The sequence below is a fragment of the Schistocerca piceifrons genome, chromosome X, assembly GCF_021461385.2.
Source record: "Schistocerca piceifrons isolate TAMUIC-IGC-003096 chromosome X, iqSchPice1.1, whole genome shotgun sequence".
NCBI classification, from domain to species: domain Eukaryota; kingdom Metazoa; phylum Arthropoda; class Insecta; order Orthoptera; family Acrididae; genus Schistocerca; species Schistocerca piceifrons.
This window is the reverse complement of record NC_060149.1, coordinates 659379302-659397492: the sequence shown is the minus strand read 5'-3', so window position 1 is coordinate 659397492 and position 18191 is coordinate 659379302.

The following is an 18191-nucleotide window of genomic DNA, read 5'->3' as shown; positions in this document are numbered from 1 at the left end:
CACTAATAGAGAGAAAGAAGTACATGCTTAGCTGAAATTCGATAAGCGTCCTGAGTTTATGAACTATGTTATTGATTGTGTAGGAAGATTGTAAAAGTATCAAAGCAAAAACTGAAGACATTAAAAAAACATAGAAATAGACTAGTATTAGTCTTAGTCATAAGAAATGAGAATTTTTTTTTTTTAATTCAGAAAAGGTGAGGTTGGGCGATGAAGTCGGGGGCCGCTGGCAGTGTGTGGTAATAGTCGGCAGCCAGTAGGCCACGCAGAGTAAATATGGCGGGGAGCTGTAGCAGCATATTGCACGTATGGTTTATTTGGAGTGGAGCAACAGAGAGTCAGGGAACTGTAGCGTTGCTTTAAGTTATGCCGATGTATGAGGTGAGACAGTTGGCCAGAGCCGGGAGTGGCAATGTGTAACTGGCTGATGTATGGGAATTTACCCCTGCCATAGTTTCTGTCTCTCTCTGACATTACATCAGAAGCGAGGGGAAAAGCAGGAAAAGCAGTATAAACAGTCAGGCACTTTTAGCTTGAGAGAGGTGTTCCAGGTCAGTCGAGAGTCGGGTCGGACCTGTGCTGGTCTATGCTAACAGGGACCAGTCTGGCAGCGATGCTGTAAATACTTTGTGTAAACCTGCACTTTGTTTCTATGTACTTGTTCGAGCTGTTTTCCACCTCCGGGGACACAACACCAGGATGGAACGGAACGGCAGACGGGTACTTGGACATTGCACGGTCAGCCTGAAGGAGGGCAGTGACAGCGATCTGCAGCGGGTCCAGGACGGGCCACGTTCGCTTCCCACCTGGTGTACTGAGGTCCAGGCAAGGCATACGCTGCAAGAGGTGCTGCAATGCTGAAACAGTGTTAGGGACAGCGGTGGTTGTTGCCATCCAGCAAGCACCACTAGAGGCAAGTTGTGGCACGGTGCCCAGGAGGGCGCAAGTTCGAGACTGGTCCTGTCCCGGGAGCAGCAGCGACCGAGGGCCACGGGTGACCAGTACAACCACCTTCGTCCGATGGTCGGACAGAGCAGGACAAATGGGGCAGAGGGCAGTGGGGACCAGGGACTGTTAACAGTCTCCGGAATCGCAGGCAGTAGAGTGGCACCAGTTGCTACGCCTCGGCAGGTGGCGACCAGGCGAGTGCAGTTGACTTCCATCGTCGGGTGTCCTTGATGACCACAGCAACAGTGTCGGCAGTCCAGGAGTGCTGAGACAGCTGGACTCGTGGAACAGCAGGCAGCAGGCGGGTGACGCACTGATATTATGCTTCTGTGAACTAGCCGAATAAAGCAATACTTCTGAATACCGCTGTATCATTCTGCACTGCCCCCTGATGCTATTGAACTTGCTCGGTCTCCTGACAAAATACAGCGCAGTGAGACCCAGGTGCAGCTTGGCCATCTGGAGTCCCAGGTTCGACCACCGCCAGTCCGCAGCAGTGGAGTCAGAAGTGGTGCTGGTTACAACGCTGGTACCGGATTTCCACTCCGACTTATGTCGAGCAAGTAGCATTGAGGTGTGTCTGTGTAGAGGGGTAGTTGAGGTATTTGGTTGCATTCATGATGGGTGGTTGTACACTTGTTGTTATGTCTTGTTGTCGGGGAAGTGTTCGTCCGTACCAGTATAGGGAGAAAAGCAGGACTGTCACTGCACACGAGTATGAAGGGGATGGGTGAGTGATGTTTGATTTATTGTTTATGTGACATTCTTTTATGTTTTAAGGGGTTAAGTGTCAATTAGGATGGACTTCTTGAAGGTGTCTTTTGTAAGGCCGGAGGAGCCTGTAGAATTATCTGAATTCAGGGTAAATGTGGGACATGATGACATAGCATCTAAGCAATGTAATTTTTGTAACCTGTTAGTTCACGGATTACCGTGTACAAAGTGGGTCCCAAAGAGTTGTTTTATTTGTAACAGATTTGGACATTTGGCGCACAATTGTTCAGAAAGTAGATGGGCAATGATAAGCTGCAAGAAGTAAGTTTTAAGAGTAGCAGAGTGGAATTAATACTAACAGTAGAGCTACAAGCAGCGGAGGCTGCGGCAGTGACTACAGTGGAAGCTGTAGCCACTCTAACTGAGCAAATTCGAGTATTGTCGGAGACAAGGATAAGGGACAAAGAAAAATATGAAGAATTAGGAGGGAGGTTTGAGGCATTGCAAGCAGGGGAAGGGACATCCAGTGAAAGTAAATTGCAGGTCAGGGAGTGTCATAGAGCATCTGACCCGGCAATCGCGGCATTGATTAACCCCTTTTCGGGTAAAACAATGGAGGATGTGTCGCTATTCCTTAATGACATTATCACAATGGCCGAGGCCAATGGATGGTCGGATGTTGTAATGTTGAGAGTGGCGAAGTTACGCTTAATAGGGGATGCCAAGTCGTACGTACTGTGCCATGAAACGTTGAACAATGTGGGGACGTTTGCAGAGCTTGAAGCTGGGTTATACCAGAGGTACCAAAAACAGAATAGTACCAGGTTATTTTAGGAAAAATTAAATGTGTTGGTTATGAGAAGAAATGAGACTGTGGAGGTTTTCTCAGACAGGATTCGAAAGCTGGATGTACAATCATTCGAACTTTTACCTAATGGGGAGACGGATAGAGTGCTGTTACAGGAGGCCAAGAACAGGGCGTTGGATGTGTTTGTGCAGGGAGTACCGAAGGAGATGTCATGTCAGGTGAGAATGGAGAATCTCAGTGATCTTGTGGCGGCTCTAAGGATTCCCACATGCTCAGAGGAGGTAGATTATGTGATGAAGCAAAGGGTGGAGCATAAAGTCCTGGCAGCAGAAATTAAGTGTTTTGGTTGTGGCCAGGTAGGGCACATTAGGAGGCAGTGTAAGCATCAGCTGCGGTATTACTCATGTGGGAAAATGGGTCACCGGGCAGTGAACTGCAGGATTAAAAGTAGGGGGGAACCTCAGCAACAGCAGCAGATAAACGAGAACGGGACTGCTTCAACAGTTGGAGGATGGTCCCAGTGAAATTAGGTAATGCGCTTGTAGGTGCACAGACGGAATGCTGCTTATTAGGCTTGCTGAATGGAAGGGAACAGAGGTTTCTGGTTGACAAGGGGACACACGTGTCTGTTATTAGTCTAGACCTGGTTTGTAGGAGAAGGCTTGGGCCACCACATTATAGGTTACGTGGGGTGAGGGATAATAAAGTGGAGTCATTGGGTACAATGGTACTTCGATTTCTTATCGCAGGAACTAAGTTTAGTGAGCGAGTAGAGGTGTTACCATGTGTGAGTGAAGGGTATTCAGTGATTCTCAGACTGAACTTCCTTGACAAACATCGTGTGAAGAGAGATCTTTGGCAACAAACAGTGGAACTCTGTGGAACAATGTTTTGCATAGGGGAAATGGTTGCAAATGGATGAATGTCACAAGGCGCACTTAACGTGAAGGTAATACCAGCTAAACTGCGAATGGATTCATTAAAGGTCAATCAGCAGGATAACGTACCAGCAGGTACAGGGAATGTAGTCTGGATTTCAATAAATGTGGACTTACCAAAGGAGACGTTGCACATAGTGGAGCCACTCTTGAGTAATGAGGAGTTGGATAATGTTTTGTGTGGAGGAGTTTAGCTCACGCAAGTTATGTGGAAGGAGATCATAGGGTTCCTGTAAGTATAGATAACTTTGGCAGAGTGGACTTTAGTTTGTTGAAAGGGTTGTTATTGGCCACATTGGAGGTTTTTGATGAAGATGACCTTGATAGGGTGGATTTAGAGGCAAGCCATAAGCAAAATGTCGATGCAGTGCAACTGAGGGGAAAATTACAGAATTTGCAGAGAGACAACAGGGTCGCGTTGGACGAATTGTTATTGACATTTAGCAATTTATTCAGAATGGAGGGTAGGTTACCGGCAACACCGATTACGAAGCATCACATACCAACGGAGGATAATACACCAATGTTTAGGAAACCACATAGGGTAGTACGTCATATGCAACCGCTACTAGAGGAGTTTATAGAACAACAACTACGAGATGGAATCATAAAGCATAGCGATAGTCCGTATTCAAGCAATGTAGTTCTCGTACCTAAAAAGTCGGTGGATGGTACAAGGAAATATAGGTTTTGTTGTGATTATAGGTTTCTGAATGTGAAAACCATTTCAGACTCATATCCGATTCCGAATATTACAGACACTGGATAATCAGGGACAACATAAGTATTTTACGATGCTGGATTTATGAACTGGATACCACCAGTTGGAAGCAGTGCCAGAGGATAGGGCAAAGACAGCTGTTACTGTTCCTGGGGGACACTATCAGTATATACGTATGCCGTTTGGGTTGAAGAATGCACTGGCCACTTTTCAGCAATTATTAGATGGGATTTTAAGGAGATTTAAACCAAAGACATGTATGGTTTACCTAGATGACATTATAGTATTTTTGAAGGATATAACAGAACATGTATCACATTTAAGAGAAGTACTTAGAAGCTTGCGGTCAGCGTGGTTAACATTAAGTTTTAAAAAATGTAATTTTGCGCAGACGCAGGTCAAATATTTAGGTCATGTAATCAGTGAACAAGGGGCCAAACCATTCCTCAGTTGACAAAGGCAGTTCAAAATTTTCCAACACCGCATTTATTGGTTATATTGGGTTATGTTCATATTACCATAAATTTGTAAAGGATTTTGCTAAAATAGGCGAGCCGTTAACAAAGCTTTTAAAGAAAGGGGTTAAATTTCAAAGGACGGAGGAAAGCCAGCAAGTTTTCGATGAGTTAAAAATGAGATTAATTTCTGGTCCGGTGTTGGTGTTTCCGAATTTTGAAGAAGACTTCATCCCATCATGTGATGCTCCAAATGGCGCAGTAGGATTTGTTCTGGCGCAAAAGGTAAAGGGACAGGAGCGTCCGGTGGCGTATGCTTTGAGACAGTTAAATAGGGCAGAGTGGAATTATTCCACAATGGAAAAGGAGATGTTAGCTGTAATATATGGAATAACATATTTTCGTTGTTAACTTTATGGTAGGAAGTTTAAGGTCGTGACAGATCACGCAGCATTGAGATGGTTACTGGGACTCAAGGATCCTTCTAGTTGGTTAACACAGTGGGCTCTACAATTAAGTGAGTTTGACTTTGAAGTAATTCACAAGACAGGGAGGAAACACGGGAATGCAGATGCATTAAGTCACAAGTTAGACGCATTAGAAGTAATGGGTAAGAGTGTCGCGGAATGGCAAAGGGCACAAGCAGAGGATGAGGAATGCCAGGGTTTTAGAACTCAATCACATTTCATTGTGGAGGGAAATTTGTTGTGTAGAGTTACCAGGTGTGGACCATGGGTAGTGGTACCAAAGAGTTTGAGAGAGGAAGTCTTAAAACAGGCCCATGATCATGAGCTTCCAGGCATGAGGGTCATCAAGCAATGGAAAGACGAGTAGCACAACAATTTTGGTGGCTTACTCAGAGAAGGAATGTGGAACAATACATAGCAAACTGTGTACCGTGTGCGCAGCGAGCGGATGTGACGTGTACAAGAATTCCATTGCAATGGTTACCAGAGGCTTCGAAACCTTTCGAGTTTATCAGGCTAGATATCTGTGGGCCATACAACAAAACACCGGCAGGGAATCATTATGTTTTAACTATAATTGATCACTTTTCACAGTTTCTAGCCATGGTCACAATACCAGGCCAACAGGCAAGTACAGTAGCACAAGCTTTAGTCAATAACTGGTTATTGAAGTTCGGGGTGCCTGATACCGTAATTACGGATCAGGGAACGAACTTCATGTCCGAATTAATGACACAGTTGTGTCGGTTACTGAGGATTAAAAAATTATGGACCAGTCCATTTCATCTGCAGGCAAATGGGAGAATGGAGGGAGTACATAATACATTTTCATAAGTTATTATGTGAATGGAAACCATGATAACTGGGACATTTATCTTTCATATGTGGTACTGAATTATAACACCAAGATGCATTTGCGGGTCAGAATGTCAGTGTTCGAGGTGGTCTATGGAAGAAAGATGACATCACCGTTTGGCGTTCTATGTCTGGAATCGGGAGCTAAAGAAGACACAGTGAGGAAATATGCACAGACACAGAAAGTCTGGAAGAGGGTAAAGAAGGCCAATACGAAAGCGTTGGAAGGGTAGCAAGAACAGAATAAGCGGTTGTGACCTTTACCACAGTACAGGGTAGGTCAATGGGTACTGATCACAAATCCATATACACCCAAGGGAAAGAAAAAAAAAATACTTGACAAAGTACCACGGACCATACCAGGTCATGGAGATGACTTCGCCTGTAAATGTTAACGTGTAGCTGCCAACAAAAACATCCGTTATCCACGTAAGTACAGTAAAGCCTTTTAAAGGAATGTTGGACAGATTATCTCAAATACAAAGAAGTGACCCAATTGCAGAGGCTAGGCAAAGAAAACGGAAAAAGAAAGTCACGGCAGAGGGACAACAGCAGACGCATAATGTTCCGTATGGGTTATGGTCACAGAGGGAGTAAATTATTATATGTGTAATAATGTATGGCATGTTTACATTTTGTGTTTTTGTATCAAGGGATAACTTGTGTTTTTTTGCGTTTTGGTGGGCCAGATAATAGTTGCGTTTTTCTTGTTTGTTCTTTTAGTTTTGTCATTGTATAGCGGAGACTATTTTCAGAGAATTTGATAGGGGCGTGAGTTTACCTCACTGCCAATTTTCCAGTAGTCGGAGTTGATTCATGTTATGAGTGTTACATTATTCATCCATACCCTGTGAAATGGAAGGAGATTGGGAAATGGGTGCAGATTAGGACGCAAGACGTACTTTTTATTTCGGCAAACAGAGAAGCTCACGGAGTACTACCATTGGCGGGGTTGGAGCATTGTACGCAAGGACCAGTGATGAATTGCCCTAATCAACCAGTTTTTTTGGATAGTAGTACGTGAGAAGTTGGATTGTTCCTGGAGATTACGAACGGCTCAGATAATAAGAAGGAGGTATTATTGACACATTCCTACTTCCAGAAGGTAGGGAGACATTGGTCATATTTGGTATTTATGCCGATATGGGTGATGGTCACTTGTTATACCAATCAGAGAGCGGATAAAATAAGGAGGTTGTAACTGGGGGGAGAGTGGAATAATTATAAATGGTATGGTTTGTGAAATTGTGGGGAAGGATTTCTGTCTTCCAGCATCACGTATGGGTGAAACAGCTTTAACTTTGCCACAGAGCATGTTGTTTTATACAGAAGGGGTTCTGGAGATATTACCAATGCAGAATCTGACATATTTGAACTACACGTTAAATCCAGAGTTTTTGGAAACATTGCATTCCTTTATTAATGCACAGGAAGGATCTGTCACGATTAATAAAGTATTGGAACCTGTTCAAACGTTACAACAGCATTGCACTGACAGAATAATGACAGTGAGCATTTCAGCAACAAGCTGTACTGTTTTTCTATTTTTCTTGAGTATAGCTTTGTGCACCAGTAGAGGAGGTGCTAACACATCAGTTGCCTATAGCATGGGTAACCAGTGTAAACAGTGTATAGGTGTAGCATTAATGTTTTTATGTTCTTGTTAGTTTTAGTCTGTAGCATATAAGTTTTGTGAACAAGGTATGTTTACGCAGCCACAGGCCACGGCAGTTATATTTCGATTAGGGATGAATCTTGTTGAAAGGAGGGAGGTGTGCTGTGCTAGTATTACTCTTAGTTGTAGGAAAGGGTAATTTTTTTTAAATTCAGTAAAGGCGCAGTTGGGTGATGAAGTCTGGGGCTGCTGGCAGTGTGTGGTAATAGTCGGCAGCGAGTAGGCAGAGTAAACTTCGCGCGGAGCTGTAAAAGCACATTGCACGTATGATTTGTTTAGAGTGGAGCAACAGTGAAGCAGGAAACTGCAGCATTGCTTTAAGTTATTCCAATGTATGAGATGAGGCAGTAGGCCAGAGCCGGGAGTGGCGATGTGTAACTGGCTGACATATGGGAATTTACCCCTGCCATAGTTTCCTTCTCTCTCTGACACTACGTCAGAAGCAAGGGGAAAAGCAATATAAATAGTCTGGCACTTTTAGCTTGAGAGGAGTGTGCCAGGTCAGCCGAGAGTTGGAACGGATGTATGCTAGTCTATGCTTATAGGGGCCAGTCTGGCAGCGATGTTGTAAATATTCTGTGTAAATCTGTACTTTTTTTTATGTACTTGTTCGGGCTGTATTCACCTCTGGGGACACAACACCAGGGTGGGGCAGAATGGCAGCCGGGTACTTGGAGATTGCACGGTGTGCCTGAAGGAGGGAAGTGACAGCGGTCTGCAGCGGGTCCAGGACGGGCCACGTTCGCTTCCCACCTGGTGTACTGGGGTCCAGGCAAGGCGTACGCTGCGAGAGGTGCTGCAGTGCTGAAACAGCATTAGGGAAAGCAGTGGTTGTTGCCATCCAGCAAGCACCACTAGCGGTAAGTTGCAGTATGGCGTCAGGAGGGCACAGGTTCGAGTGCAGTCCTGTCCTGGGAGCAGCAGTGACCAAGGGCCATGGGCGACCAGTACAACCACCTTCGTCCCACGGTCAGACAGAGCAGGCCAAACAGGGTGGAGGACGGTGGGGACCAGGGACTGTAACAGTCTCCAGAATCGCAAGCAGTAGAGTGGCACCAGTAGCTACGCCTCGGCGGGCGGGGGCCGGGCAAGCACGGCTGACTTCCATTGTCGGGCAGCCTTGATGACCGCAGCAGCAGTGTCTGCGGTCCAGGAGCGCTGAGATGGTCAGACTCGTGGAACAGAGTGCAGGGGGAGCACTGAAATTATGCTTCTGTAAACTAGCTGAATAAAGTAATACTTCCGAATACCACTTTATCCCTCTACACTGCCCCTTGACACTAGTGAACTTGCTCGGCCTCCTGACAAAATATGGAGCGGTGGGTCCCAGCTTTGGCTTGGCCATCTGGAGTCCCAGGTTCAACCACTGCCGGTCTGCAACAATTCTTGAAGAGTTGGAAATAAATATGCATCACTAATCCAGTCTCGATGTCATCAATGAGTGGCAAGTGCAGACACTGGTTTTTAAATATTTTTAACAATTTGGTGGTTCATTAATCCATCTCCTTTCATGCTTAATTATTTAACAATTATTAGATAATAAACATTTTATTTTTATTCATCTTTTCTTTCTATTACAAATAAAATAACATTTTTAATACCATTGTAATTTTTTAATAATAATGTCTACGATACTTTTTCTATTTTTCTACTTTATTGCAGCTTTTGTTATTAGTATTCCTTTTGGTATGCATTTGCATAGATGATACTGTTTCTGGCATTCTAAAAGGGGAGAAGGGGAGTTCAAAAAGAAATGAGACAGAGGCATAATTACAGAAACAGTACCTGTATGTTAGAAGTATTGACCCTGGCTGTTGAGACACTTGTCCCACTGTGACACAAGGAAGTGAATGGCTGTGCATAAAATTCCCAGGTCCACGATGTTAACCAGTTCTGCACGTACAGCTTGACATCGCCGTTCACACAAGTTCAGGAAAGGTACTGCTGACATTCTTCTTTGACCAAGATGGTCCCCTTCCGATTCACTTCCTGCAGCACGGGTCAACAGTGAATGCTCAGCGTTACTCGCAAACCTTGACCACCCTTTGCCAAGGGATCAAATCAAAATGACCAGGCAGTCTCACCTGTTTGGTCAGTCTGCTCCACGACAATGAAAAGCGTCATATGGCCAACACAGTCACGGCACTTCTGCAGAAATTGAAATGGGGAGCCACCCTCCATACAATCTGGACCTCTCTCAATATGATTAGGCCATTTTTTATCCCCTTTAAAAGGCTCTGGGGGGCAAACAATTCACCTTGGACGATGACTTCCAGCTGTATGTGCAGAACTGGGTAATATTGAAGGCCTGGAAATTTTATGGGACAGCCATTCACTGCCTTGTGTCACAGTGGGACAAGCGTCTAAACAGCCAGGGGCAATACTTCTAACATACAGATACTGGTTTCTGTAATTATAACTCCGGCTCATTTCTTTTTTTAACACCCCTTTAACACACATCTTCATGCCTATGGGGAAGTAACACATAACTGTGTTCATTTATATTTTAGCAGAGTCACGTTGTTTTATCAGTTTTATTACTTTGTAAAATATTTTTACACAAATATTTTTACAGCTTGTACTTGGTCATTTGTTTTTAACACCATCTGGTAATGGATTACATAACAGTGTATTTACCATTTTAGTTACTTTCCTTATTTATTTGTTGGTTGTCATGCACCATCATATGGTTGTTTCCTTGATTTCTTTGGAATTAATCACAGCATTTTGCAGTCAAATGTAATGAATAAATCTAAATTAAAATTAAAATTTCTTCTATGTGCTTATGCAGTTTCACTGGCTGGCAAGCTATCTTTTGTGTTCAGTTGTTAATTTTAATTTTTGGAGACAGTATTTCCTTCAGATATGTACTGATATTGTTCTTGTTCACTTGGTGCTAGTAAATAATAACTTCAATTCTGTATTTGCCACATTGTCTCTGCTTAAAATTATTCCATCAAGTTTGTTACTTGGTACATATCATTTGTTCTACCTACACTATAGTGTGTTAATGTATATGATCCCACTTCTGGTCACCAATTTTAATGTATACAGGCAGGGAAGGGGGCAGAAGGTTGTTACATACGCCTCATGATGACAGTGTGTAGGAGGTCGAGCGGCCAGGATTTGAGAGTGGGCATCCAGGGCTGCCGTTAAATGACAAAACAGGACATTAGGTACAATAAAGAGGATATATGTGCAAGGGGTGCGTCTAGGGTCAGAAGTTACCAGGTTTAGGCCAGTCTAGGAGGTTGATCAATTAATTGCAATAGGCAATGGAAGACGAACCGGTTCATGTTAATTTATGTTGGTGGCCATTCATAAAAAGCAGAGCCAGAGGCTCTGCCTTCCAAAAAGACATCTATTCTGCTCGAGGTCTGGATTACGAGAGAAAGAGGCAACTGTGTTCTCAACCGCAGAACACTCCAGCATCCACACACCTAACCTGTATCCCACACACACTATTGGGTAAAATCAGTGGTGTGAATTGGCTAGCAGTTTCAGCAGAGTCCTCAGGACATCTCTTCACAGCAGCTTTAACTGGACAGAACTGCCTCGGTCTTGAAAGACAGGCAACTTGTGTCACGTCGGCACAGTGTAAGTTGCTCTAGGAGAAAACTTGTAAAGATTTGACTGGACCTTTGAAATAAATTTTTTAAACCAATTCCCTAAAATATTCTGTGACTGGCTGTGACCATGTACAAGTGTTTGACATATATTTCTGTATTCTGTCTAGATGTGGATTACCATGTGCTTACAGATCTTTCATAATATATTTTTGACAACAAATTAATGATGAGCTACATGTGAATGTGTAATATAATAAATAAATTCCACTAACATGTGTTAAGCGTTACTGGTGACCTACCAGCACTTTGTTTTAATTTCCATACATTTCAGTATGGCTGCAAGTCTCTTGCATGACTCTGTGTCATGTCTGAAATATATTATTATTCTACTACATATCCATAATCAGTAAATGAAATCAAAGACAAACTACAAACCAAATAAATTTTGAAGCAGAATACATTAAAGAAAGAATGTTCATTTGCAAATACCACAAGTTCTAGGATAGAAGACTTTCTTCTATTTCAAGGTAAAACATGTTACACAGCTGACAAAGTATGTCTTTAACATGAATAACTATATAACTAGTTTTAAAATTTTATGGAATTTTACTCACAACAAAATTCTGTAACTGAAGAATTAACATCTTGCCAATAACTTCTATATGTTACGTAGTACTTAAATGTGGAGAACTAACAATATTTTGAAATACTGCACAAAACACAACCTCATGTTTCACAACAAAAATTGTTAAAAAGTCAGAAACTGCTTATGGCAGTCTATATCGTGAATTCCTTCATTTGATTGTAAAATTAATCACTAAATTGAAACACTGACCAAGAAACATCCTGTACTCTTAGATACACTACTCTCAAGGTATAACACTGTCCCCTACATTTGTTTGGCTCAAGTCAGAACAAGACTGAGGAGTCTAATTAAAGTTGTTAAAGCAACAGAACAATATGTAGAAAAAGTTATATTAATCCCTAAAAATGAAAGTTGTTAAAACAGCTTCAAATGTGCTAGCACAACCTCAGGCCAAAATAGTTAGTCAGCCATGTGAAGAAGACTACTTTCCAGACCTTCCAAAATACCCAGAAGTGAAACCAATATTTAAAAGACTCCCAAGAAAATATGGGCAATTATCATTCAGTTTCCCTTCTTTTTGTGTTTTCAAAATATTTAGTACAATCATTGCAATTCAAATTCAAAACTTCAAAACAGACAAAAGTACAGTTTATGCCATCAATGAATTTCTTAGTTTCACTTTAGATAAACGACAGAAATTTACAAGAATCTTTTGTGACTTATTGAAACTGCTCGACTATGCAGAAAAGTTATTACTGTTACATAAAATGATGAAATATGGAATTGCGGTTAATGTCTTACAGTGGTGTAGGTAATATATGACAGAGAGAAAGCAAATGGTTGCAATAATATCTAGTAAAGGAAATTATTACTCGAAATGGAGAACTGTTTTACAGGGAGGAACCAGAAGGCTCAATTTAGGCCCAGTCTCTCTCTTTTTGTTATGCACATGACTTACCCATAAATATAGTCATTCAGTTTTATTTGCTGATGACACAAGCATTGATAGTAAACTAAAATGCAGAAGAAATTTCTGAAAATGTCATAAACACCCTACAAAACAATAAAATAGCCCATAACTAAATATTTCAGAAACACAGCTAGGGTAGTTTAAGAAAAAATAAGTGGTATCCACTCTGTGCTCAGAAGTAAGGAATTGAACTAAGCACAACTTGTTAAATACTTATGAACACGGATATAAATTTATCATTGACGTCACACAGAGACTATCTGAAAAATAAATTAAACAGCTTGGCATTTGCTATGATAGTCTTAGCCAATGTAGCTGGTATAGACACAAAAAGATAGTGTTCCATAGCTACTCTGTGGCATTTGTAAGAAATGGTACTGTCTTTTGGCGAAATGCTTGGGTGACATTTTAGGCTTTAGCAGTCATCATATACAGCACCAAGATTTTTTCCTCAGGGCAGCAGATTTTGCAACATCATGCATATGACGTAATCAGTGGTGTGAGGTATGTGTGGCAGATGGTATCTTCCTCACAGGAAAGACTGCCAGGATTGTAGTCTATCAGAATGACTGCGTGATACTTTGACGCTGTGTGTTAAAATGCTAACTTCCTTTCATTAACATTTTAATAATGGTGCATTAAACTAGCTTAACATCCTGGATTAGGTACCTCTAAATAACAAGTTATCACCTACTTATCTTGAAACTAAGAAATGCATGTCAAACTAAAACCAAAAGCTAAGTGACAAGGCAAACTAAGCTCTTTGGGTATTTTTGGAGCTCTGCCTAGACCAGGCTCCAAAGTGAAAGAGTGGTACTGTCTTATCATGGGGTACAGATATGTTGTTGGGTCTGTTCAGTAATATTACAGTTTTAATATACATTCAGTAAAGTGCTAATCAGATATATAGGGGTAGTCATGGGAGACAGACATGTGCCTGATGTGGACAATTGTGTTTCAACTTTTATGCAAAATTATTCCACTTTAATCATTTTGAACAAAATTTGTCAACTTAACCATTGTACAATTATTTAGGGAAAGGGAAAAAGGATGTTTATAGGTGGTGTGGTTTCTAAAAACTGTTAATGAACTGTTATGATGAAGTAGACACATACTATTGACATGGATGAAACACAACATAAAATTATGACAATCTCACAGAGAACATAAACATGGGATGATAATATTTGGGTATGAGCCCACATGAGATAAAGTAGACAAAATAATGTTATGCACTTAACTTAAGTAATAGAAAAACAAAGCAAAGATCTAACTATGAGAAACATACTCAGTGCCAGAATACATTGTAAGAATAACTGCTGGTAGACAGGTATACTAAGTACACATGAAATTAGATCCACTGGTAATGTTGATGACAACAATAACACATAAGTGACAAGGAGTAAGACACTCATACTGTAGAGAGAAGCAATGTGGTTGTAATGAAGTGTTGAATTTTGTGACAGATGGCAGTGCACCGACATGTAAGCGGTGATAAGAGTTTAAAGACATCTGAATAACGCAAGTGTTTTTGAAACTCCCTGGCAGATTAAAACTGTGTGCCGGACCGAGACTCGAACTCGGGACCTTTGCCTTTCGCGGGCAAGTGCTCTACCAACTGAGCTACCCAAGCACGACTCACGCCCCATCCTTACAGCTTTACTTCTGCCAGTACCTTGCCTCCTACCTTCCAAACTTTACAGAAGCTCTCCTGCGAAACTTGCAGAACTAGCACTCCTGAAAGAAAGGATATTGCGGAGACATGGCTTAGCCACAGCCTGGGGGATGTTTCCAGAATGAGATTATCACTCTGAAGCGAAGTGTGCGCTTATATGAAACTTCCTGGCAGATTAAAACTGTGTGCCGGACCAAGTTTGGAAGGTAGGAGGCGAGGTACTGGCAGAAGTAAAGCTGTGAGGACGGGGCGTGAGTCGTACTTGGGTAGCTCAGTTGGTAGAGCACTTGCTCGCGAAAGGCCAATGTCCCGAGTTCGAGTCTCGGTCCGGCACACAGTTTTAACCTGCCAGGAAGTTTCATATAAGCGCACACTCCACTTCAGAGTGATAATTTCATTCTGGCAAGTGTTTTTCTGTAAAAAGTAACTCAAAGGAAGGAAATGCGCTGATGGTAGAGCAATTCTTGTAACAAAAGTTCTTTTACAATGTATTTTCATAATATACCTATTTCTAATAAAAATCACACATCATTAAGTGAAACAATATACTGCTCACAACTTATGCGAGCAGAATAATTCACATTTTATAACTATTAATAATGCATTAACGGGATGCTGAGAAGATGGGATTATTATCAGTACTGAGAGATGTGTCAACTTTCAGTTACTCATGGTGTAAGGGCTATAGAAAGAATGACATGTTCTTATTACAGAATTATTAATGATCATTACTTAATGATAACAAATGAATTTATTTGTAAAAAAAATTGAATCTGAATATCAGGTTAATGGGATAGCATGGCTACTGGGAGATACTCACTTTCAGCTTTATTCAAAATTCATTAAGTTTATTTATTTCCAAACTGAATGTTGTCTTTGAGAACATCCCTATTTTTGGAAATCTCAGAAGGAAGGGGATGTGTGATATTTACAGCTTTAGTACCCATCATATCTAGTTCCAAGTTTCTTTCCTCAGTGCTGCAGAGGTTGCAGCATTACACATATGACGTAATCAATGATGTGAGGTACCAGTAGCAGATGGTATTATTCTCATGGGAAAAACTGCCGTATTTCTAGTCTATCAAGTAACTGACTGAAACATTTGAGGGCTGCACAACAAAATGCTACCTTTCTTTCATTAATATTTTAACAATGGAGCACTAAACTTCATCAACACCCCGTAATACGTATCTCTAAATAGCAAGCTATCACCTAATAATTTCAAAAGTCACAATTACATGTTACACTAGAAACAAAAACTAAACAAAAAGGCAGATGAAGCCCTTTGGGTTGTCTTCAAAGACCCACCTAGACCTGATCCCAAGCAACGTAGTGTAGCTGCCTAAACAGATTGGAAGGGGTAGTTGGGGGGTACAGATGTATTGATATACACAGACACGAATATAATAGAGGGAAACATTCCACGTGGGAAAAATATATCTAAAAACTAAGATGATGTGACTTACCAAACGAAAGTGCTGGCAGGTTGATAGATACACAAACAAACACAAACATACACACAAAATTCAAGCTTTCGCAACCAACGGTTGCTTCGTCAGGAAAGAGGGAAGGAGAGGGAAAGACAAAAGGATGTGGGTTTTAAGGGAGAGGGTAAGGAGTCATTCCAATCCCGGGAGCAGGAAGACTTACCTTAGGGGCAAAAAAGGACAGGTATACACTCGCACACATACACATATCCATCCGCACATACACAGTCACAAGCAGACATTTGTAAACGCAAAGAGTTTCAAGATGCACCTCCTACCTTCCTTTGCGTTTACAAATGTCTGCTTGTGACTGTGTATGTGCGGATGGCTATGTGTGTGTGTGTGTGTGTGTGTGTGTGTGTGTGTGTGTGTGTGTGTGCGCGAGTGTATACCTGTCCTTTTTTCCCCCTAAGGTAAGTCTTTCCGCTCCCGGAATTGGAATGACTCCTTACCCTCTCCCTTAAAACCCACATCCTTTTGTCTTTCCCTCTCCTTCCCTCTTTCCTGATGAAGCAACCATTGGTTGCGAAAGCTTGAATTTTGTGTGTATGTTTGTGTTTGTTTGTGTATCTATCAACCTGCCAGCGCTTTCGTTTGATATACACAGACAGTAATATCACAATTTATATGCACATTACTGAAAAGGGTACTCATACTCATGGAAGACAGATCTGTGTCTATTGTGGAGAGTTATGTTTTTTTAATGCAGGTTCTGCAAAGTGTTAAGGATACAGGGTACTTATCAATTGTGGAAAAACTGACATTTTTTATGATTTTATTAAATTCTATAGTCTTTCCTGATTACATTGATATATACATTATAGGGTTTCAAATGAAAAATGACCTATATATACCAAATTTTAAAGTTACAGTCATGTATGCCACCACGCCCCCTTTATTTCTGTTACAGAAACCAGTATTATTTCGAAAAGAAGTGTGAACTTTCTGTTTCCAGTTATTACACATATGATACATTGCATATGTTGGTAACAGTGCAGGTTTCTACTGTCTGTAAATGATTATCTGTGCTAGTATTTACTTATGTTTTGCTTAAGCAGTTTGTTCACTAGTAACTGAATGTTTGTTGCCCAAGTGCTACATATATTTGTGGAAGTACCTATCCTTTGGTGTGCAATAAATACAAACTACGCTACGCATCAAGAAATTCAATAAAAGGAAATTCCGTGGTAACCAGTTCACAAACAAAGCAAGCCACACTGTTGAAAGTAACCTATGTATCAGTTCTCCAGGAAAGAAACTCCCACGTGTCACACCTCCTGGTGATCAAAAATTTTTGTGTTCACAATAACGTAGATTGTAGTGGATTTCTTGTTTTTGATGTGGGCATCTTATCTTCTTTGATGAAGGAAGTGACAAACTGTGAACAATGTGATGGTCCAGGCTGTCTGGAAATAACTGAACAACAAAGTAGTAGGGAGGGTTTAGCGTCAAAATTAGTTATTCTGTGTAGATCCTACAATAAATCTACATCATAAATGACTTAGAACATTGCGCATAATTCATATGATCTTAATTTGAAATTAGTGTATGCAATGCATGCAACAGGAAAAGGAAAAAAGGCTGCTCAAGCGTTTTATGGTTTGATGGACCTTCCTCCTCTCAGTAGGTTCAGCAAGTACATAAAAATACTCTTAGGTGCCTTGACAGTTGTGTCTAAAGCATCTATGAAGCATGCAGTAGAAGAAACTGTAAATATTAGTCGTGGTCGTGCGGTAGCGTTCTCGCTTCCCACGCCCGGGTTCCCGGGTTCAATTCCCGGCGGGGTCAGGGATTTTCTCTGCCTCGTGATGACTGGGTGTTGTGTGTTGTCCTTAGGTTAGTTAGGTTTAAGTAGTACTAAGTTCTAGGGGACTGATGACCATACATGTTAAGTCCCATAGTGCTCAGAGCCATTTTTTGTAAATATTAGTCGAACCAGGACCTTGCTGTTGCACTTGATGGGACATGGCAATGTCGAGGACATCGTTCCTTGAATGGTGTTGTAAGTGCTACTTCTCTGGAGAACGGAAAAGTTGTTGATGTTGAGTGCTTATCTAAGTAGTGCCACACCTGCCATTGTAACACTGAAGGACATATTGAACATCAATGTTCTAGGAACTATGATGGTTCCAGTGTAGGTATGGAGTGTGATGGAGCTCTAAAAATATTTTGGGAGTCGGTGCTCCTTTATAACATTAGATATACAAAGTACCTAGGTGATGGGGACTCTAAAGGTTTAAATAAAATTAAAGAGTTCAGTGTTTATGGTGATACCTTAGTAACAAAACTGGAGTGTTGTGGACATGTGCAAAAGAGTATGGGT